General features: G+C 41.4%; 1 pseudogene; it reads left to right on the top strand.

Annotated features, from left to right (window-relative positions):
• The first annotated feature begins 310 nt into the window (after nt 1-310).
• LOC129892780 (uncharacterized) lies at nt 311-21,883 on the top strand (annotated as a pseudogene).
• Nucleotides 21,884-23,880: the final 1,997 nt, after the last annotated feature.

The following is a 23,880-nucleotide window of genomic DNA, read 5'->3' as shown; positions in this document are numbered from 1 at the left end:
CTATTCCACATTATATGAAGATTTATATTTAAGATTAGTACCGGCTATATATATCTAAAAGATATATACTGTATATTAATTTATATTTAGTAATAGTTTCAATCCTTTTTATATGTTTTTTAAAAGTCATTTTAATTAAGCTCATTTATTTTTGTTAGATTGTTGAATTCATTCTCAGTAAAAACCCCAAGCACACTCCACACATGCAATGTTATACAAACATTGACATTATGGATATTTAGCGGAGTATTTGTCAGAGTCTCAATTGAATATTTTTTGTGATACTACATGTTTTGCTCAGCTGACTACCATGAAAAGGTGTCATGTTCAGGCACAATTATTTAGGTGCTTTATGTTGCGTGAATTGGAAGGTAGTTCAACAGATGGTATCCTCATCTATGCAAATGGCACTAGACTATGCTTCACCCATAGGAATTTTTCTATTATTTCTGGTCTTAAGTGTGATGAGGATGTGTCTTGTTTTATTTTCGACACTATTGTACCAAATAGATTTCTTAGCCAGTACTTTGAAGGTAGAAATTCTATCGGTAAACAAGATCTTATTGATAGTTTATAGGCAAGGTATGGGGTGATAACGATGATGATACGTTGAAGTTTGCAATATTGTACTACATTCATACATTCATTCTATCTATAGAGCCTAATTGTTCAACAATAGACAAGATGGATTTTAATTTGATCGAGTCTGATAGATATATGGACTATCCATGGGGCAATAGAGCATTTGATGAACTAGCCAAAAACTTCCATAAGAAGATGACACCAAAAGGGAAGTATTAAACAATACATGGTTTCCCCTTGCCATACAAGTATGGTTTTACGAATGTTGTTCTAAGGTTGAATCAGAGATTGTGTAATGACCCTTAAGGTCATTTTTGGAATTTTTGTAAAATGACCATTTTACCCCTCCCTTTAGATGCCCCGAGTCATTTCTAATTGTTATCGGGTGTTGATTTTTAGAAAATCCTATGAAAAGTTAAGTCCTTGGAAATTTTGAGTTTCATAAGCTTTAAGTGTTAAAAAGTGGTATTTGGGGTCAATCGGAGCTACAGATCTCGGAACGGAATTCCGTCGATTCCAGCAGCTCTGAAATGTCAAAATTGGGTTAGGAGACTTTACGGAATCAGTTTTGGAGCTGTAACGAAGATTTGAGGCCTTGAGTTGAGAATTTGAGGAACTTTAAGCCAAGGTTTGACTTTGGTCAACTTTTGGAGTTTCGATGCTCGAAATGGAATTCCGACAACTCAGTTGGATTCAGGAGATGGTTTTTGGTCTAGAAGAAGTGTTGGTTGAATTTTTAGAGGTCCCGAGTCCATTTTGGTATTTTAAAGGCCTAAATTAGTTTAGTTGCGACTTTTTGAGTTTTGGGCTAACGAAATCTCGAATTCAAATTCTGATGGTTCCATCAGCTCCGGAATGACCAAATTAGGCTAGTAGCACTGTTGGAATAACTATCGAGTCAATCGATACGAGTTTGGGGCTATTTGGCGCTTTTGACTTTGAAACTTAGCCTATAGTTGACTTTGGTCAACATTCTTGGAAAATGCGCTCGAATAAAAATTCTGACAGCGCGGTTAGTTCTGGAATGTTGATTTTAGTCTAGAACGACCCTTCGTTCGCTTTTTGAGACTTCCGGACTAATATCGAGGCTCGCTGTGAAATATGACTTAAAATGACTCTTGGATGTGGGATCCACTTTTTATTATAATAACCTCGTATGAGAATTCTGAATGCGTCATTGAGTCCGAAATATCGAATTTAGTAGGGTAGCATATCTGGTTTATTTTTATCGGATTTCGAACGAATTCCGAGGGTCCATTCGGAGACTTTAAATAATGGAAAATCAGAAAAATCTGGTGCAATAGTGCAGATTTTGCACCAGATTTTCAGATTTTTCTCCTCAACTTTGAACCCTCATTTCTTGAGTTCTAGAGCTCCAAATTGGGTGATTCAAAAGACAAAATTGTGAGGTTTTTCGTGGAGAACGCATTGGAGAGATTGAAAACTGATTTGGAGCATTCGATTCAGGTAAAAATCGTGATTTTATTTGCAGCAGTATTCATTTTCGGAATGGATTTTTGAAGAACTTTGACATGTTATTTTTTGACCAATATAAATCCGATTTGGGTGATTCCAGAGGCTATCTTGCGTGGAAATTTAAGAAGAACATTGTGGAAGTTTCAGAATCTGTTTTTGGCACGTCGTTCGAGGTAATCAATTGATTTTTAGCTGCAGATTTAGTGATTTTCGGAATGAAATTTTATTGAATTTTGAAAGAGTGTATCTTGGTCAATATAACTTCGTTTTGAGTGATTCTTGAGGCTAGATTGTGGGGTTTTTCGCAAGGATCATCATAGTGCAATTTGTTTGGGTTGAAAGAGTCTCGTATTTCCAGAATCTACTGATTTTGATGCTGCCATTTTTGGTCCTTTAGTCCGAATTTATGAGTTTTGGTTGTTTGATCGTCTTGCGTAATTTCCCACCCCGAATTGTATTATAAATCTGATTTTTGAGCTTGGGGTGACGTTTAGAACCGGTTTTGGGGGTCAAATCCGGAATTTCGTATGTGGGTCCCACAATTCCCGTTTTCGACCCCAAAATTGGTCCATTTCCAAAAATTATGAAATTAGTGTCGAAACGACCGTATCGATGTTGTGGTTCTATTTTTGACAGCTTGGCAGCGTTCCGAGGCCGTTCGAAAGGGAAAAGCTCCAGCACAATAATTTGGAGCCCGCGTGTTTGACCTACAGGTAGGCTACGGTTTACCTTTCTTTAGATTGAGTTGGAATGTGTGAAAGCATGTTAAAATAGTTGGGATTTTGGTTGGGTAGTTTAATTGTATATCTCAGGTGTTAGAAATCATGTTTTAGGCTTGTTATCGGGTTTTTCGGGTATTTAGAAGCAGATGTATCTTGTCGTTATTTGTTAGTATTATAAGGAGAGTTGAATGAGCATGTTGTTGATACTGTGGAGTATGTTGGCCTTAGTATAGGTGTTAGAAATCATGCTTTAGGCTTGTTATCAGATTTTTCAGGTATTTAGAAGCATGTGTATCTTATCGTTATTTGTTAGTATTATAAGGAGAGTTGAATGAGCATGTTGTTGATACTGTGGAGTATGTTGGCCTTAGTATAGGTGTTAGAAATCATGCTTTAGGCTTGTTATTAGGTTTTTCAGGTATTTAGAAGCATGTGTATCTTATCGTTATCTGTTAGTATTATAAGGAGAGTTGAATGAGCATGTTGTTGATACTGTGGAGTATGTTGGCCTTAGTATAGGATGTAAACTTGCTTTATATGCCCGGCGTCGCTCCGGTGGACTTAGATCCCTGTAGAATGGTGTAGCGGGCTAGTGCCTAGTAGTTGGCCTTAGCTAGGCGATACCCTTGCTCTTAATAACACTCCCACCCATAACTCGGTATAGTCATAACTTTTGAGATGTGTTGGCAATACTAGAATTCATGATCGTTTGGCTTCGGCTCCGGTTTAAGTTTTGGCGGCATATCAGTTGACACATTGTGGAGGAAATTCTCGGTACTGTTGTTGATTAGTTGGAAAGGATATATTCGAAACCATGGGATAAATTATCTATGAGCATCCGGGTACCCAGTCCCGACCTCCGTTCTGAATTATCGGGGAGCATCCGGGTACTCAGTCCCGGCCTCCGCCGACTTGCTAGTATGACGAGCATCCGGGTATCCAGTCCTAGCCTCGATCATACCGATGTATTACGATGAGCATCCGGGTATACAGTCCCAGCCTCGACCGCACCGATGTATTACGGCGAGCATCCGGGTATCCAGTCCCGCACTTATGTTTTATGGCAAGCATCCGGGTACCCAGTCCCAGCCTTGGCCACTTTAAATATTCGGGCGAGCACCTGGGTCCCAGTCCCGGCCTCGACCCCTAAGTCACCCCTAGATCGATTGACTCTTAGAGATTCTGGGTTTTGGAAATGATATAGTACTTCGGTTCCTGACATCACAGATTCTTGGTTCCTAGCCTTGGTAGTTGTAGCTATTCTGTGTATTCGGCGAACTTATGGGGGTTCGTTCGGGTTTTTATTTAACTTGCGTACGAGTGTCCCGGCTGGGCTTATGGGGGCCCAGTTGGGTATAGTTAGTTGTAGCTCTCGTAGATAGTACTCTTTTCACTTTAGATGCTTATGTTGATTCCTATTTAGGCTTATTCCTCTTTTTCATATTGTTTTCACCTTTTCTGCTCAGTCGGCCTATGATGCCTACTGGGTACCTATTGTCTTGGTACTCATACTACACTCTGCATCTACTTTCGTGATGCAGGACCGAGCACCAGCTACTGTCACGAATAGATCGATCTTGTTGTAGTCAGATTCGGAGACTAGGCTGATAACTTGGCGTTTTTGGATCACTTCTGTCTCCTTCAGAATGGATGGCCCGTCTTTTGCCTTCTGAGACTAGCCAGTTGTTTTATATCTTTTTGGTCCACTTTCGGGACTTGTACTCATATTTTATTTTGTAGCAGCTCTGTACTTGTGACTTCCAGGTTCTGGGAGGGATCTTTAGTTGTTTAAAACATGTTTTGGTTTACTTCCGCTTATTCATTCTGTTTACTTTTATAATTCAATGCTCTTATATAGTTTTTGCCTTCAAACTCATTACTTGAAGTTCTGGGTTGACGGGTTGGCTTACCTACTAGAGGGTTATAGTAGGTGCCATCATGACCTGATGAAAAGTGGGTCGTGACAAGTTGGTATCTGAGCCCCAGGTTCGTTGGTCTCACTTGTACAGAGCTAACGTCTAGTAGAGTCTCACGGATGGGTGCGGAGACGTCCGTAACTTATCTTCGAGAGGCTACAGGATGTCATTAGGAACGATCTCTATGTTGCTTCATTTCGTGCATTCTTGTGTCTTATTGGTTTCCTGAAATCTCATTTGTTTCGCTCTTTCATCGGAATGGTTCGTACGCACGGTACTATTGGAGATGATGACCCACCAATTCTGGGTAGGCCTTGAGGCCGGCCCCGTAGAGTAGGCAGGGGAGCAGCACTAGCTCTCGACCCGGAGATAGAGCCAAAGCTAGTAGAGGAGCATCAGGATGCTCCTATTCCTACTCAGCCAGAGGGACCACCACCACCAGCACAGCCCCCAGCTGCACCAGTTATGACCCCAGCACTACAGGCAGCGATTGTGCAGCTCCTCACAGCTATAGGGGTTGTACCACAGGCCTCGACCCCAGTAACATGCATACCGGCACCGCGGGATCCGTCCACCTAGTCAGCACCTGAGGTTCAGCCGCCTCCACCAGTTGTTGCACCCTCGCCAATAGTTTTGGAAGGTGTGATGTCATTACAGGATCAGAAGATGTTAGGGGTATTTAGAAGGCTGTCACCCCCGATATTTTCTAGAGCTATTGGCGAGGATGCCATAGCGTTCTTGACTACCTGTCAGGAGCAGCTCCATTCCTTAGGTCTTGTAGAGTCCAGAGGCGCCGACTTCACTGCTCACCAGTTCAGAGGGGCAGCTAGACAGTGGTGGCACTCTTATTTGCAGTCCAGGCTAGCTGGGTCACCACTATTGATATGGGCCCAGTTCTCAGAGGCTTTCCTGGCTCTATACATCCCTAGGAGTGTTAGGGACCGACTTCCGGATCAGTTTACTCGGTTGGAGAAGGGTCATATGATAATTACGGAGTACGAGGCCAGATTTTATCAGCTTTCCCAACATGCCACTATGATTCTACCCACTGAGGAGGAGCGGGTATGATGTTTTTCTGCGCGGATTGAGACCTTACCTGAGGGTGGGGACTGAGCACTTGGTTTCTGTGGGCTGCTCTTTTCTGGATGTGGTGGATCATGCCCGCAAAATCGATATTATTCATCGTCAGGCCCAAGGGGGAAGCGATAAGAGACCCAGGCATCAGGGTAGCTACAATGGGTCCCAATCTAGGGGCCATGATAGTTATGACAGGCCCCGCCAGCGATTCTAGCAGGATAGGTACCAGTAGGGTCAGTCCAGCCGGCCGATTCAGGCCGCCCTGCCAGCAGTTGAGGGTAGTCAGCCCCGTTCGGGGGGTTCCACTGCAGGGCAGAGCTCGAGGGAATCAGGTATGCTTTCTTCCTACCGCGGATGAGTTATCAAGGGTCACTCAGCTTCAGGATGCTTCGATTGTGGCTCACTGGAGTATTGGGCTAGGGAATGTCCCAGCCGGGCTAGACCGTTGGTAGTAACACCACCTCTACCAGGAGGTATAGATCAAGGCCACAGCCGCGGCGATGGTCAGCAGGGTGTTCGAGGAGGTTCCCGGGGAGATAGGTCAGGTGGTAGGGCGAATGTTCGTGGGGGAGGCCGACAGGGCCACTTCTATGCTGCTCCAGCGAGGGCAGAGGCTGAGGCATCAGATGATGTTATCACAGGTACTATCCTTATTTGTCAGCAGACTGCTTCAGCTTTATTTGATCCAGGTTCCACGTATTCCTATGTGTCTATATATTTTGCTCCACGTTTGGGTATTCCTTATGAGTCACTTGAGGTCCCATTACATGTTTCGACCCCGGTAGGGGATTCTTTAGTAGTGGATCAGGTTTGTAGATCCTGTGTGGTGACTATTCAGGGGCATGAGACTCGGGCAGATCTTATTTTACTTGATATGTTGGACTTCGATGTTATTCTGGGCATGGATTGGCTATCCCCTCATCATGCGGTTTTGGACTGTTATGACAAGACCGTTACATTAGCCATGCCTGATATTCCCCCGGTCTTGTGGCAGGGTGTTTATAGTCGCTCACCAACTGGGATCATATCCTTTATGCGGGCCCAACGGCTAGTTAGGTCTGGGTGCTTGATGTACTTAGCATATGTCTGTGATATGTCCAGTGAGGCTTCTACTATTGATTCAGTCCCTATGGTTAGGGAGTATACTGATGTCTTCCCCACTGACCTACCTAGCCTACCCCTAGAGAGAGATATTGACTTTTCCATAGATTTGGAAGCTGGGCACTAAGCCTATTTCTATACCACCTTACCGTATGGTCCCCGCAGAGCTCAAGAAGCTCAGTGTGCAGCTTGAGGATCTTTTAGGTAAGAGATTTATTCGCCCGAGTGTGTCGCCGTAGGGTGCACCCGTCCTATTTGTTAAGAAGAAGGATGGGACTATGCAGATGTATGTTGATTACAGGCATCTGAACAAGGTGACGATGAAAAACTGTTACCCCATGCCTCATTTCAATGATCTATTGGACTAGTTTCAGGGTGCGACCGTGTTTTCTAATATTGACTTGAGGTCTCGCTACCACCAGTTGCGGATTAGAGAAGCCGACATTCCTAAGACTGCTTTTCGGACTCGCTATGGCCACTACGAGTTCCTTGTGATATCTTTTGGGCTTACCAATTTCCCTGCAGCTTTTATGGACTTTATGACTCGAGCGTTCAGGACTTATCTTGACTTCTTCATGATTGAATTCATCGATGATATATTGGTATACTCGTGGAGTAGGGAGGAGCACGCGCAGCACTTGAGGTTTGTCCTCCAGACCTTGAGAGACCAACAACTTTATGCTAAATTCTCAAAGGGCGAGTTTTGGTTAAATTCTGTGAAATTTCTAGGACACGTGGTATCCAGAGAGGGTATCAGGGTAAATTAGATGAATATTGAGGCTATTCGTGGTTGGGCTAGGCCCATATCTATTATAGAGATTCGGAATTTTGTTGGATTGACTGTGTATTATAGACGATTCATCCAGGGTTTCTCCATCATTGCAACACAATTGATCCATTTGACTCACTAGGATGTTCCCTTTGTTTGGTTCGAGGAGTGTGAGTCAAGTTTTTAGAAGCTTAAGGAGTGTTTAGTTCCAGAACATCAGTTTTATTTTGAGTTCGGGTTTTTCAAGTTGAGGTTGGGATTTGGGGCTTTGCGCGGGGTGTCCTTGTTTTGATTGTTTTCATCCTCATATGTTCAGGTAGAGTATGTAACTCCTTAGAGGTTGGTGTTGTATGGTTCAATAAGCAATTTTCGAATTGCGTTGAAGGTTTTCGAGATAGGTAAGGATTGGTAGAACGCCCTTAGTGGCTTGGAGAAAAGGATTTGAAAACAAAAGACAAATACTTGAAATTTTGAGTGAGTTGTATCTGCCATGGTCGTGTATTACTCAATTCAGTGGTTTTGGTTTATTTTGGTTGTCCTCAATTGAAATCCAGTGTTTTGAGTCAAGTTCGGGCTAAACGAGTGAGAGTTGGAGCCCAAGAAAGGACTGAAGGAGTTTTTGGAGTTGGAAGTGAAATTGAGGATTTTCTTCTCAGCCTAAGTTCTGTGATGGCGTTGGTCAACTCGAGAGGGTGTCTAAAATTTAGGCAAAGCATGCAGGTCCAAAACCCTCGTCCTTTCGTGCCTGTAGAGAGTGATTGTACTTTTACTTTCGCGGACGAAAGTTCTTTTAGTAGTGGATATTGTAATGACCCTTAAGGTCATTTTTGGAATTTTTGTAAAATGACCATTTTACCCCTCCCTTTAGATGCCCCGAGTCATTTCTAATTGTTATCGGGTGTTGATTTTTAGAAAATCCTATGAAAAGTTAAGTCCTTGGAAATTTTGAGTTTCATAAGCTTTAAGTGTTAAAAAGTGGTATTTGGGGTCAATCGGAGCTACAGATCTCGGAACGGAATTCCGTCGATTCCAGCAGCTCTGAAATGTCAAAATTGGGTTAGGAGACTTTACGGAATCAGTTTTGGAGCTGTAACGAAGATTTGAGGCCTTGAGTTGAGAATTTGAGGAACTTTAAGCCAAGGTTTGACTTTGGTCAACTTTTGGAGTTTCGATGCTCGAAATGGAATTCCGACAACTCAGTTGGATTCAGGAGATGGTTTTTGGTCTAGAAGAAGTGTTGGTTGAATTTTTAGAGGTCCCGAGTCCATTTTGGTATTTTAAAGGCCTAAATTAGTTTAGTTGCGACTTTTTGAGTTTTGGGCTAACGAAATCTCGAATTCAAATTCTGATGGTTCCATCAGCTCCGGAATGACCAAATTAGGCTAGTAGCACTGTTGGAATAACTATCGAGTCAATCGATACGAGTTTGGGGCTATTTGGCGCTTTTGACTTTGAAACTTAGCCTATAGTTGACTTTGGTCAACATTCTTGGAAAATGCGCTCGAATAAAAATTCTGACAGCGCGGTTAGTTCTGGAATGTTGATTTTAGTCTAGAACGACCCTTCGTTCGCTTTTTGAGACTTCCGGACTAATATCGAGGCTCGCTGTGAAATATGACTTAAAATGACTCTTGGATGTGGGATCCACTTTTTATTATAATAACCTCGTATGAGAATTCTGAATGCGTCACTGAGTCCGAAATATCGAATTTAGTAGGGTAGCATATCTGGTTTATTTTTATCGGATTTCGAACGAATTCCGAGGGTCCATTCGGAGACTTTAAATAATGGAAAATCAGAAAAATCTGGTGCAATAGTGCAGATTTTGCACCAGATTTTCAGATTTTTCTCCTCAACTTTGAACCCTCATTTCTTGAGTTCTAGAGCTCCAAATTGGGTGATTCAAAAGACAAAATTGTGAGGTTTTTCGTGGAGAACGCATTGGAGAGATTGAAAACTGATTTGGAGCATTCGATTCAGGTAAAAATCGTGATTTTATTTGCAGCAGTATTCATTTTCGGAATGGATTTTTGAAGAACTTTGACATGTTATTTTTTGACCAATATAAATCCGATTTGGGTGATTCCAGAGGCTATCTTGCGTGGAAATTTAAGAAGAACATTGTGGAAGTTTCAGAATCTGTTTTTGGCACGTCGTTCGAGGTAATCAATTGATTTTTAGCTGCAGATTTAGTGATTTTCGGAATGAAATTTTATTGAATTTTGAAAGAGTGTATCTTGGTCAATATAACTTCGTTTTGAGTGATTCTTGAGGCTAGATTGTGGGGTTTTTCGCAAGGATCATCATAGTGCAATTTTTTTGGGTTGAAAGAGTCTCGTATTTCCAGAATCTACTGATTTTGATGCTGCCATTTTTGGTCCTTTAGTCCGAATTTATGAGTTTTGGTTGTTTGATCGTCTTGCGTAATTTCCCACCCCGAATTGTATTATAAATCTGATTTTTGAGCTTGGGGTGACGTTTAGAACCGGTTTTGGGGGTCAAATCCGGAATTTCGTATGTGGGTCCCACAATTCCCGTTTTCGACCCCAAAATTGGTCCATTTCCAAAAATTATGAAATTAGTGTCGAAACGACCGTATCGATGTTGTGGTTCTATTTTTGACAGCTTGGCAGCGTTCCGAGGCCGTTCGAAAGGGAAAAGCTCCAGCACAATAATTTGGAGCCCGCGTGTTTGGCCTACAGGTAGGCTACGGTTTACCTTTCTTTAGATTGAGTTGGAATGTGTGAAAGCATGTTAAAATAGTTGAAATTTTGGTTGGGTAGTTTAATTGTATATCTCAGGTGTTAGAAATCATGTTTTAGGCTTGTTATCGGGTTTTTCGGGTATTTAGAAGCAGATGTATCTTGTCGTTATTTGTTAGTATTATAAGGAGAGTTGAATGAGCATGTTGTTGATACTGTGGAGTATGTTGGCCTTAGTATAGGTGTTAGAAATCATGCTTTAGGCTTGTTATCAGATTTTTCAGGTATTTAGAAGCATGTGTATCTTATCGTTATTTGTTAGTATTATAAGGAGAGTTGAATGAGCATGTTGTTGATACTGTGGAGTATGTTGGCCTTAGTATAGGTGTTAGAAATCATGCTTTAGGCTTGTTATTAGGTTTTTCAGGTATTTAGAAGCATGTGTATCTTATCGTTATCTGTTAGTATTATAAGGAGAGTTGAATGAGCATGTTGTTGATACTGTGGAGTATGTTGGCCTTAGTATAGGATGTAAACTTGCTTTATATGCCCGGCGTCGCTCCGGTGGACTTAGATCCCTGTAGAATGGTGTAGCGGGCTAGTGCCTAGTAGTTGGCCTTAGCTAGGCGATACCCTTGCTCTTAATAACACTCCCACCCATAACTCGGTATAGTCATAACTTTTGAGATGTGTTGGCAATACTAGAATTCATGATCGTTTGGCTTCGGCTCCGGTTTAAGTTTTGGCGGCATATCAGTTGACACATTGTGGAGGAAATTCTCGGTACTGTTGTTGATTAGTTAGAAAGGATATATTCGAAACCATGGGATAAATTATCTATGAGCATCCGGGTACCCAGTCCCGACCTCCGTTCTGAATTATCGGGGAGCATCCGGGTACTCAGTCCCGGCCTCCGCCGACTTGCTAGTATGACGAGCATCCGGGTATCCAGTCCTAGCCTCGATCATACCGATGTATTACGATGAGCATCCGGGTATACAGTCCCAGCCTCGACCGCACCGATGTATTACGGCGAGCATCCGGGTATCCAGTCCCGCACTTATGTTTTATGGCAAGCATCCGGGTACCCAGTCCCAGCCTTGGCCACTTTAAATATTCGGGCGAGCACCTGGGTCCCAGTCCCGGCCTCGACCCCTAAGTCACCCCTAGATCGATTGACTCTTAGAGATTCTGGATTTTGGAAATGATATAGTACTTCGGTTCCTGACATCACAGATTCTTGGTTCCTAGCCTTGGTAGTTGTAGCTATTCTGTGTATTCGGCGAACTTATGGGGGTTCGTTCGGGTTTTTATTTAACTTGCGTACGAGTGTCCCGGCTGGGCTTATGGGGGCCCAGTTGGGTATAGTTAGTTGTAGCTCTCGTAGATAGTACTCTTTTCACTTTAGATGCTTATGTTGATTCCTATTTAGGCTTATTCCTCTTTTTCATATTGTTTTCACCTTTTCTGCTCAGTCGGCCTATGATGCCTACTGGGTACCTATTGTCTTGGTACTCATACTACACTCTGCATCTACTTTCGTGATGCAGGACCGAGCACCAGCTACTGTCACGAATAGATCGATCTTGTTGTAGTCAGATTCGGAGACTAGGCTGATAACTTGGCGTTTTTGGATCACTTCTGTCTCCTTCAGAATGGATGGCCCGTCTTTTGCCTTCTGAGACTAGCCAGTTGTTTTATATCTTTTTGGTCCACTTTCGGGACTTGTACTCATATTTTATTTTGTAGCAGCTCTGTACTTGTGACTTCCAGGTTCTGGGAGGGATCTTTAGTTGTTTAAAACATGTTTTGGTTTACTTCCGCTTATTCATTCTGTTTACTTTTATAATTCAATGCTCTTATATAGTTTTTGCCTTCAAACTCATTACTTGAAGTTCTGGGTTGACGGGTTGGCTTACCTACTAGAGGGTTATAGTAGGTGCCATCATGACCTGATGAAAAGTGGGTCGTGACAGATTGCTGTCAAGATGTCTGACCACATTCCGAGAATTGTCAATTAAAAGACGGAAAAAAACAAGCCTCAACTAGATTACTTCTTGAAAGAAATGTTATGTGATGAAGATAATTCGGTAAGTTTTTTCAATTTTTTAAATTAAATCAAATATTGAAATTGTGTATGTACTATTTAAACATCTTATACTGATTTGACTCATTTATTATAATTACATAATTAAATATGTGTTTGTATGCACAATACAGTTAGTTATACTAATGTTATAATTGTATACTATTGGGGTTGTATAATTTTGAGTAACATTGTATAATAAGGTTAATTTACTTACGCAGATCACTTTCCACAATATAAGTCCTTCTCCTATGGAAATTCAAATCCTCCAATTGCCACCTGAGTACATTGTGTCAGAATCTCATGTTGATATAGGTATGGGCAGTAACCTTGTTGACCCCGATGATGATTTTGAAGATTCTCCAGATTTAAGGAAGATAAAAGCAAAAGAGAAAGTTGGTTGTCGTGTAATATCCGTGCTGAAGAAGTCAAGGCATTCTGTTGTTACACCTGTATAGACTGTAGGAATAAAATAAGTGTCCAAACATCAAACTATCCCACCACTTGTCAATCCTTCACTGAAAGCAGGGTAAACACACTGATTAAATCGTTGATAAACCAGCAATAAACCAACGTGTACAGAGGAAAAAGATAGATGACCCTACTGAAAAATCATCATATAGCAGGTCGTTTGATTTAAGAATTTCTCGCAATGAATTTGATTCGTTCAAAAAATCGATAAGCTCATTTTTAAAAAAAATTATGTATATATATATATATATATATATATATATATATATATATTTCTTATATATCATAATTAATTCTTATTTTTATTCTATCATCTTAATATAGGTAAAGAAGAAGTTCAAAGGTCTGTGAAAGTTAATACAAGATAACTTCACAGTCGTGTTGGAGGCCATAAATAAGAAGAACACAAATCCTAATAAACCAAATGAGATATCTGAGCAAGAAGTTCCAACACATTCACCATCCAATAATCAGCCTCAGTCTTCTCTTTTTGATCCACCATTCATTCTTGGAATAAAGCTCCCAGGACAATCAAGTAACATAAATCATCCACAGGTAAAGTCTTTCTACTTATTATTTACACTATTTTATACAAAATGTATGTATATAGTGTTATACATACATGTGTCACGGACTTAGACGTCTACTAAGACTTCCGTGCGGTACTTGACAACTTACTCACGAATCTTTCACGATCTTGCAAGCTCAAGTAAGCCTTTATGACTAGATCGCTAAGGGAACGCTAGATTATAAGAAGACAAGAGAGCTTTTATGAAGAAGGCTTTTGTATTGCTTTGGAAGAATGCTTGTTTTCTTGATGGTTTTCTACAAATGAATGCCCCCTCTATTTATACTACTCCTAAGGGGCTCAAGTGTAAATAAAAATTGCTATACAAGTCCCTCCATATTTACAAAGAAGTCCCTCTCTAGAATTCTCTACACACTCTAGAGAATTCTAAGTCTTTCAAGACTTCTCTACAAGTTTCTATAAGGATCTAGAGTCTTCCACTAACCTCTCCAAGACTCTAGATTCTTCTACCTTCTTCAAGATCAAGTGGCGGGTCATAACACTCTCCCCCACCTGATGTGGCGATGACCGCGGCGCACTGCTGCTGCAAGAACTCCCGGATTTTGTCCCTGAACTGCCACAGGTCTTCATATCTCTCCCAGGTGGCCTCCTCCGGAGATTGTCCCTTCCAATGGACTAAGAACATAGCAGTGGCCTGTTGTCCCTGTTTTCGCTTGGCTTGGTAGTCCACAATAGCCTCGATGTCTCGATCATGGGAGGCGGTGATTGTGAGTGGCGCCCGACTTGATTCTCCTCGGCTAGGATCATCCTTGTCCTCATGGTACGGCTTGAGGACGCTGGCATGGAAGACTGGATGAACCTTAATATGCGGTGGTATCTCCAACCTGTAAGAGATCTTGCCAACCTTGGCAACGATCCTGAACGGGCCCTCATACTTTCGCACCAAGTTTTGATGCATGCCTCGCAACGCCTTGAATTGCTTGGGGTTGAACTTGACCAAGACCATGTCTCCAACTTGGTAATCCGTGGGACGACGCTTGCGGTCAGCAAACTTCTTCATCTTCTTCGCTGCCTTGTCCAAATAAGACTTGGCAGTGTCGAGCTGCTCCTCAAAGCCCTTGGCCATATGATAGGCCCCTAAACTCTTGCCCTCAAACGCGACCGGTAGTGAATGTGGAGTTTGTGGCTGTTGGCCTGTGGCTAGCTCGAATGGTGTTCGCCCTGTGGCCTCACTCCGCTGTAGGTTTAAGAGAATTGTGCTACGTCCAGTAGTCTCGCCCAATCTCTCTGATGTGAACTCACAAAGTGCCTCAAGTAGCACTCCAGTAAGGCATTGACTCGCTCCATCTGGCCGTCTGTCTGAGGGTGAAAGCTAGTGGAGAAATGTAATTTCGTGCCAAGAATTTCGAACAATTCTCTCCAAAAGTTCCCGGTGAAGCGTGGGTCTCTGTCGCTGATGATATGTCTTGGCAATCCCCAATACTTCACCACATTCTTGAAGAATAGCCTGGCAGCCTCCTTAGCAGTGCAACCTGCCGTGGCGGGCATGAAGCTGGCATATTTGGAAAACCTGTCCACCACGACCATAATCGTTCCGTACCCATCGGACTTCGGTAAGCATGTGATGAAGTCCATAGTCACGCTCTCCCATGGACGCTCTGCTACAGGTAGGGGCTCCAAGAGTCCTCCTGGTTGACGCTGCTCTACTTTGTCTTGCTGGCATACAAGACAAGTCTGCACATAGCATTCAATATCGTCTCGCATGTGTGGCTAGTAGTAAATCGCCTCAATTAATGCCCTCGTGCGACGCTGCCCTGGGTGTCCGGCCCACAAGGTGTCATGGCTTTCCTTCATGATCCATCGCCTGATAGTTCCGAATTTCGGCACATAGAACCTTCGTCCGGCGGTAAGCAGGAGTCCATCTTCTACCCAGAAGTGCCTCGTCTTGCCTTGGGCGGCTAACTCCATAAGTCGCTTTGCCTCTGGATCATGCTGCAGACCATCCTTGATTGCATCCTGGATGTCACAATGTGCTGTGGTGATGGCTGCTAGTTCGAACTTCCTGCTAAGAGCATCGGCCACAACATTGCCTTTGCCCGGCTTGTACTCTAGTTCGTAGTCAAATTCGGCCAAGAAATCTTGCCACCTAGCTTGCTTCGGGGTGAGTTTCTTCTGCGACTGGAAGTAGCTAGTGGCCACGTTGTCGGTCTTGACTAAGAATTTGGAGCCAAGTAAGTAGTGTCTCCATGTGCATAGGCAATGGACGATGGCTGTCATCTCCTTCTCCTGTACGGTGTACCGCCATTCTGTCTCGTTCAGCTTGCGGCTCTCGAAGGCGATAGGGTGCCTCTCTTGCATCAATACTCCTCCAATGGCATAATCAGAGGCGTCCGTATGCATTTCGAATGTCTTGGAGAAGTCAGGCAACGCTAGGACCGGCTCCTCTGTCACGGCAGCCTTGAGGTCTTCAAAGGCCTCCTTCCACTCCTCGCTCTAAACCCACGGCTTATTCTTCTTCAATAGCTCAGTAAGTGGAGCGGCTTTAGCGGAGTAGGCGCTTATGAACCTGCGGTAATAGTTAGCAAGTCCAAGAAAAGATCTAAGTTCAGTTACCTTTGTGGGCGCCTCCCACTCTTTGATGGCCCGAACTTTTGCTTCATCCATCCGTAGCTCTCCCTGGCTGATAACATGTCCCAAGAAGTGCACCTCATGTTGGGCGAACTCGCACTTCTCCCGCTTGATGAAAAGCTCATTCTCGCACAAAACTTGGAATACTTTCTTTAGATGCTCCACGTGCTCATCCAAGGTGTTGCTATAGATGACTATGTCATCCAAGTAGACTACCACAAACTGATCTAAGTAGGGGTGGAAGATTTTGTTCATTAATGTGCAAAAGGTGGCGGGTGTGTTGGTTAGGCCGAAGGGCATCACCAACCACTCGTAAGCTCCGTACCTCGTTACACATGTGGTCTTCGGTTCATCTCCCTCAGCTATGCATACTTGGTAGTAGCCTTTCCTTAAATCCACTTTGGTGAAGTACTTGGCTTGTCCAAGTCTATCAAACAAGTCGACAATGAGCGGGATGGGATACTTGTTCTTCACGGTCACCTTATTAAGCGCCCGATAGTCTATGCATAGGCGCAACGAGCCATCCTTCTTCTTCTGAAATAATACCGGCGCGCCATAAGGTGCCTTGGATGGACGGATATGACCGGCCTCGAGGAGCTCCTTTAACTGCTTCCTCAGCTCCTCTAACTTAGGTGGAGCCATGCGGTATGGTGGGTATGCGGGCGGCCTTGCTCCTAGTTCCAGCTCGATCCTGTGGTCTACCTCGCGCCTTGGAGGTAGGTTTCTTGGCAACTCTTCGGGCATCACGTCTTTGTTTTCTTCAAGCACCTTCTCTATGCAAGGTGGTAATATCTCCTTAGCACTATTGCCTTCATCCAAGCTCGCAATGGTAGCTATGAACGTCGGCTCCCCTTTCTTTAGGCCTTTCACAAGCTGCATGGCCGACAGGTGGGCTTGTCCTTCCTTCTTTGGCATCTTGACTAGAGGTACTATGCAGGGTCCCTCTCACTCCATCACCAAGTGTTGTTGGAGGTAGGGATCGATCATCGTGTGGTACCGTTGGAAGAACTCCTGTCCAAGGATAATATCAAAGATATCTAAGGGGGCGACAGTGAAGCTTGTCTTACCTTGCCACTTGCCCAACGTGATGTCCACTCCATGAGCGACTCCGCACACGGGAGTCAATGGTGCATTGACCGTCTTCAGGCGGGTGTTGCTTGGCCCATAACTTAGCCCCAACCTTGTTGCCGCCGTCTTGGTCATGATGTTGGCTTCTGCTCCAGAATCCACCATGGCACGAGCTGGTCGTCCATTGATTGATATGTCAACATACTGGGCAGAATAATCCCCCGCCTTCTCAGCTTGCTTCGCGATGGCTCCACATAGCCCGATCATGCCTAGCTGAGTCGTGTCCGAACCCTGCCCTTGGTCCACTTCCTTGTCCTTTCGCTCCCGTAGTATAGCACCAAGGTTCTTCATCTCCGGACACCTAGCATAGCCGTGAGGACCTCCACATATGTAGCAGCCGCTGCTCTTCGTGGTCTGCTCTTTTCTCTCGGCGTAGCCCTGTTGCCCGAACCTCCTGCCGTCGGACTTGTTGGAATCATGGCTCTTGGGTGGAGGATGTTGCTCTTTGCCTTTGCCACGATCTCCCCCACCTTTGGCATGACTACTCCTTATTTCTTTGCCCTTGCCTCTGTCATGCCTGTCATGCTTAAAGTCCGTCAAGGCTTCGGCTTGGGTGATGGCCTCATCGATGGTGCTGACTTGACGGCGCTCCAACTCCGTCTTGGCCCAACTCTGCAGCCCATCCATGAAGTGGAAGAGCATATCTTCATCTGTAAGGTTGGGGATTTAAAGCGTAAGGGTAGTGAACTCTTTCACATAGGCCCGTATGCTACCCGTATGCTTCAGCTCTCGGAACTTGCGTTTGGCCTCATAGATGACATTATTGGGGAAGAAGGCCTTCTTGAACTCGTCCCGGAACTTCTCCCAGGTGTTGATGGTGCATAGACCCTTCCCGATTTCGGACTCCTTGCGCTTCCACCACAACATGGCCATCTCCGAGAGGTATAGCACGGCCGTGTTGATCCTCGTCTCATCGCTCTTCACTTTGTTACACTTGAAGTAATTCTCCAAGTGCCAAAGGAAGTTCTCCACCTCTTGTGCATCACGGGCACCTTTAAACATTGGTGGCTTGGGAGCCTCAATCTTGGCCTCCCGGTCCACACTGGACGTCATGCATCTCCCAGCATCTATGTCTCCTTTGAGTACTGCCATCTCGGCCTTCATGGTCTCCATCGTACTTAGCGCGTCCATGAGCCGACACTCCAAGGAAGTGATTACCTCCTTCATCTCATACTCGGCAGCCTTGCGCACCTCTAACTCCTTCCGGATGTTATCGTTCTCCTCAAGGGCGAACTCCTCTAGAGACTTGAACTTGCCGTCGACCTTGTTCAAGCGCTTGCCTAATATCTCCACTGCTTGTCGGGCAGCATCCACCCTTGCAATCCACTCCATGCCGGGTGTGACGTCCACGGGCTCCTCGCCTCGCTCATCGTCACTCACCTCAGTGGCCGAGGGTGAGTAGGATGTTAGGGCCTCGCTTGGTGTAGGCTCCAGCGGCACCTCCTCATTTCTCTTAGAGTTTTTCCTTCCCTTGCGGTGCTTCCTTCCAACATCTTGCTTGACGTTGGTGGCGGTAGTGGCATTGATGTCTCCCTCACTTGCCATATCCCTTAGTAGAACCTCGCTCTGATACCACGTTGTCACGGACTTAGACGTCTACTAAGACTTCCGTGCGGCACTTGACAACTTACTCACGAATCTTTCACGATCTTGCAAGCTCAAGTAAGCCTTTATGACTAGATCGCTAAGGGAACGCTAGATTATAAGAAGACAAGAGAGCTTTTATGAAGAAGGCTTTTGTATTGCTTTGGAAGAATGCTTGTTTTCTTGATGGTTTTCTACAAATGAATGCCCCCTCTATTTATACTACTCCTAAGGGGCTCAAGTGTAAATAAAAATTGCTATACAAGTCCCTCCATATTTACAAAGAAGTCCCTCTCTAGAATTCTCTACACACTCTAGAGAATTCTAAGTCTTTCAAGACTTCTCTACAAGTTTCTATAAGGATCTAGAGTCTTCCACTAACCTCTCCAAGACTCTAGATTCTTCTACCTTCTTCAAGATCAAGTGGCGGGTCATAACACATGGCTCATGCACAATATTTTGTGACTGTGTAATCCACAGTTCATTTATACATTTCAACAATTGTATAAATAAATGCAGATATACATATTGACTTGTCATCTTAATTTTCTTTATTTGCTTTTATATTTAAGGATTCAAATAATGAAAATTTGTTGCTTGATGAAATTATTTCAGAGGTTTGAATAGTCATATATTATTTAATTTAATGTATACATTATCTATAAGTTGCATTTGTATACATGTTATTGTAACCTTTTTTTTAATGTTGTTTGTCCAAATTTGCATAATGAAATAAATGAGAAGCCGCAATCTATGGATGAACAAACAGAGGCCAGTAAAACTCCAGCTGTATATATATATTTATATGTTGGTAATTTAGATTGAAGTTTTATACTTATACATTTTATTGTATTAACCTTCATCTTTCTTAATTGTATAATTATATATACCATTTATACAATTCATATTTATAGAAGTCTCAAAGTATAGTACTATTATACAACACTCTCAAATCCACATTTATACATGATTAAATTATATACATATATATATTTGTTATTTTAATTTTATTTACTTTAATTCATTAAAGGCTCCCGATTTGGATGATCTCTTACTCGATAATATTATTTCAGAGGTATGATTATATATTAGTGCTATAATTTTAATTATCTTTAAAATTTGTATAAATTGAATTTTGTATATATATTACCTAATTTTTTATTTTTATACGGTGGTTTCTCAAAATTTGAATAAGGATTTTCATCAGCAATCAGAACTTGTCGATGATCAAACAAATGTGAACAAGCCCCGAGCAGTATCTAGTTAAAAGTTTATTAGTTATTTATTTTTATTTGATTTCTCAAGCTGTTCTTGTGTACCTTCATCAGAACGGATCGACTACTGCTGATAATGAACACCCAAAATTATTGTCATATCTCTAATAGTGATAAAGACCCATCTCCGAGTGATTGTCCCAAAGAAACAACACTGTCAGTCCCAACTGAGTCTCGGACATCTGATACTAAAAAAGATCCAAATCTGGGAGATTTTCCTAAAGAAATAACTATGCCATCTTCATCGGTTGAGGAGTCTGTTGTATTGTACTTCTCCCAAGCCTTAATCCAGAAAGAAGAATTGTACTTCATGAACAGTCCATTGTGGATGACCATACACCTTTAAAGATTCAAAGGATTAGGTGCCCAAGTCCATATAACACATTGCCATACATTACTTCATTTGGATCAGATACAAGTATAAACTATTTTTATCAATAATGAATTTTATACATTGAGTTAACACTGAAATCAACCATGTATATATTTCAGGGTGTTCTTCAAAGTGTCCTTCAATTTTTTACTTTGAAACATCCATTCATTGCTTTGCCAGAAGATGAGGACAAATCTATCTTTATCAATTTCTGAAAATGGTTAAGGAAAGGTTTATTGGCCAGGCATCATACCAAGTAAGAATTAGATCAAAAAGTATGAATAATTTGTGTACATATTTATATATTGTTAATTTACATCAAAGTTTTATACTTATACATTTTATTGTATTAACCTCTAAGTTACACCTCTAAGTTAAATTTTTTGTCTTACTTTACATGAAGAATAATGAGGACAGATACAAAAAGAATAAAGTAGCATTAAAAAGTGCTTTGATTATGAGGTTGTTAAAATTGACAACAGGAATTGGTTCTACAAATTTCCTAAAGTAGGGAGTTGCTCGATGACTCGGTATAATTTTCTATTCATTGTTTTTAATATACTTTTAATTTATAAATTTTTATGACTAACATAATTTTAGTTTATTAATTTTAACATTATTATCTTTCAGCACATAGATGTGCTCTTTTACTATATGAGGAAAAAAGCAAAATATTCCACTAGCTCAGCATATAAGTCCAGCACAGTTGATTGCAATTTCAACAACTTAATAAGTTGCATCTGGGAAGCATATAACAATGCTGAAAATGTAGTTTCTAAGGCGAGTTCAGAAGACACCATCCTCGAGTATATAAAAGGATACAGGATGCACTGTATTGTACCATGACATTCGGTGGACAATATTTTCATTCCAGTCAATGTGAAGGAGAGGTTTCATTGGGTATTTATTGTTGTTTCTTTCGACGAACGATGTATAATGACGTACGATTCAATCAATAATCTGCTACACCATTTGTGTATTGACAACGAGGTCAAGAAATATGTCCAGCTCATTTCCATGTATCTATCTATGTCTGATTTTTATACGAAGAAAGGGTTAGATGTGGCCTCTCACCCAAAGTACAGGGCGCACTCTGTTTTTGATTCATTTGACATTCTTTATGTCAACGGTATACCACAATAGACTAAAAGAAGCTTGTAAGTATATTCAATTTTTCCTCTTTTATACTATCTTGCGAAATATTCTAACTCGTTGTAAATTTATAAATTTTAGGGATTGTGGACTATATGTGGCAACTTATGCATTACATCTCAGTTCTAGCAATGGGTTCCCAGATTCATTTGATCTAGAGTTGACACGTATGGAATAACACAACTGCTATCTGCTATGGTATTATGGTGTGTAGAAGATTGAATGTGAAACAATTAGTGACATTGAGGCACCCCCGAAACCTAAGAAGAGTAGGAATGATTGTGATATTAGCGAAAGAATCACAATTCAGTAGAATTTAAGTTTCTATTTAAGTTAATGAACATACACATGACTTTTATGTATGTCATGATCCAATTTCGAGTGTGATGGCACCTGTCCTTTCCCCAGGACAAGTCAGTCTAAAACCCAACATTTCGATAAATATAGTGGAAACTGTCTAAATAAATAAATAATAAATCAAAAGCGGAAGTCTTTCAACTTAAATGCCCCCAAAGATTACTTGTCACATGTACAAACCTGTAACATCCTCTAAAAACGTTGTCTACGATGTTTCAATTCTCGCCTAAAAATAATATAGCCTCTATATTTTGGGTATAACTTTTAATAGATTTGTCCAAATTGGGTGATTCAAATTTCTGAGTAACCACAAGATCATTACCTACAACTTTTGTGAATACCATATTTTAAGTTTTGAAGGTTAAGTATGTCAAATAAATTAATATTTGTAAGGTAGGATGCTGTGACGGAAAGGAGTGTTTATAGAAGAAAAATCATATCTCACTGTAGGTTTATCCAAATTGGTTGATTCTTGAACGATATGAAACTAGACTTCCATATCTACAATTCTTATGGATACACCAAATCTTAATAAGAAATTTATCTTATTCAAACGCAGCTCCCAAAAAGAGTATTCTGTCAAAAATAACTCATTTCACCTACCATAGAAAGATCTAGATACATTTGACATCACTCATGACATAAATTGTCCTCCATTTAACATCATCCATGACATCAATATATTCTACTAAATGTTCAGATTTCTTTTATAATTATTTTATTTATTGTTAGGACCCTCTTTCCCACCTATAAATACCCACCTTATTTCCTCATTTTATTCATCAAGCTTTCTCAAGCAAATCTTCTCTCTATACACTTCTTTACACATTTTCAAATATAGTTTTAGTTCTTAGTAGTGAAGAAATACTATTCTGGTGATTCATATACTCCGGGTAGTACACAAAACGTTCCGGCGAGGAGAGAAGCTAGGACTCAAGAGTGTTCATTAAGTCTTTCGGTACCGACTAAAGCTTCGGATTCCAGGTATGTAAGGCTTTAATGAGAGTATTCCTTCCACTCTCATATATAAATTATTTTAATTATATGATAAATTATATTTATTTTCTTTAAGCTTTACTCTAAGTTATGTGTGTGTTTATCCATGGGTTCTTCCACCAATGTAGTCCAAAAACTCTTTCAATTAAATATCTTGATTTCAAGTAATATTTTCTTATGGTAAATTCTTATTTTTACTTAATAGTATGAATCATGGTTAAACTAATGATTATTGATCTATTTTGATGCGACATAATTTCATATTATGAATTGATGATTTGCAAGTAATTCCTCTATTTATCTATTTAAAGGTTCTTGAAATTCATGGTGGGTTGTTTAAAACATGATTTTTAATTAATGGATTTCAAAGTATTTATGTATATTTATTTACATACATATTTGTAAGTTGAAGTGATTTGAACCCACCTAGTTTTACTATGTTTTTAATAAAGTTTGACTTGAAAGCTTTGACTCCAAATAAAAGTTTATGAAAGCAATATCTATGATAAAAAAGGGAGTCTTATGAAATGAAAGAATGATGAAATCATATGAATGATGGATTCTTTATGCAATAAGGACAATTCTTGCATATTTGAATTATCAAATGTTTTAATGAGCTATTCTACCGAATATGATGTTTGAATTCTCAAGTTATATGCTATGATTATTTTGAAGTATTAAACTATTCTGTGGGATTGACTTAGCACCGAATGAGGCATTGAGGTGAGATTCGGTAAGGGAATTCTAGTAGCAACCCCTTGTCTCATTAACTATGTGCCAACATAGGAGCTCTTGTAGGCTTAGGCTAATGGATCCATAAATAGCCCTTAAAGTTAAAGTTAAAGAAATGAATGAAGTTGACAGAGTTCTACCTGGCAAGTAGTCTCCCCGGCCAACGTAGGGGGTTGTGTTGGATTTCATGTAATAGCTCGCATGGTCTTAAATGTCGGTTATGGT

The sequence above is a fragment of the Solanum dulcamara genome, chromosome 6 (genome assembly GCF_947179165.1).
Source record: "Solanum dulcamara chromosome 6, daSolDulc1.2, whole genome shotgun sequence".
Classification (NCBI taxonomy): Eukaryota; Viridiplantae; Streptophyta; class Magnoliopsida; order Solanales; family Solanaceae; genus Solanum; species Solanum dulcamara.
This window is presented reverse-complemented; position numbering and strand designations above follow the sequence as displayed.